Here is a 711-nt window from a genome sequence, read left to right on the forward strand (position 1 = left end):
GCCGGGCAAAGCCCGTGCGCGCGTCGGCGGCGGCGGGGTCCCCCCCCCCTTTTCCCTCGAGGCTCTCCGGTGGCGCGGGACGCCTTCCTCTTGGGGTCAGGAAAATCGGCGGCGGCGCGCGTATGGCTTGTGTCGGCGGCAATCAGGCAAATCGGCGGCATGGTCTGACGGTGCCAGTTGGAGCGGGGCGCTGCTCCGGGATGGCGCGGCCTGGCGTAGCCCGGCCGGATCTGGCGGCCACGGACGGCAGCGCTCGGAGGTTGGAGCGGGGCGCTGCTCGAGGGATGCGGCACGCGGCGGCAGGCTGCGGTCGGTCCTTCGGGAGCTGGTGGTGCAGGGGCTGGTGGTGCCGCGGCGACTCGCCCCCGGCAGTGGTTGGCTAGGGGCGGGTCGGTGGTGCAGACTGGCGGCGCGGGTCCGGGGATCTCTGCCCGGATCTGGTGTGCGCCGGCGCGGGCAGGCGTCCTTGGGGTGCTCACGGCAGGGTGTGCGGTGGTTGTTCCCGAAGCCTTGCGTGGGGCGTAGCAGGATGGAGGATGCTAGTGGTACATCGACTCTGGCGGTGGCGGCGGTGCGAGGGCAGCCATGGCGGCGGCGGCGCTGCGAGGCCTGGCCAGGAGGGGTCTTGGCGGGCAGCGGGCGTTCGGCTGCTGCCGTGTGAGGCGTGCGGCGATGCCTCGGCGGTTTGGGTGACGGAGTGTGGTCGGAGGT

This window comes from Triticum dicoccoides, chromosome 6B, assembly GCF_002162155.2.
Source record: "Triticum dicoccoides isolate Atlit2015 ecotype Zavitan chromosome 6B, WEW_v2.0, whole genome shotgun sequence".
Taxonomy (NCBI): domain Eukaryota; kingdom Viridiplantae; phylum Streptophyta; class Magnoliopsida; order Poales; family Poaceae; genus Triticum; species Triticum dicoccoides.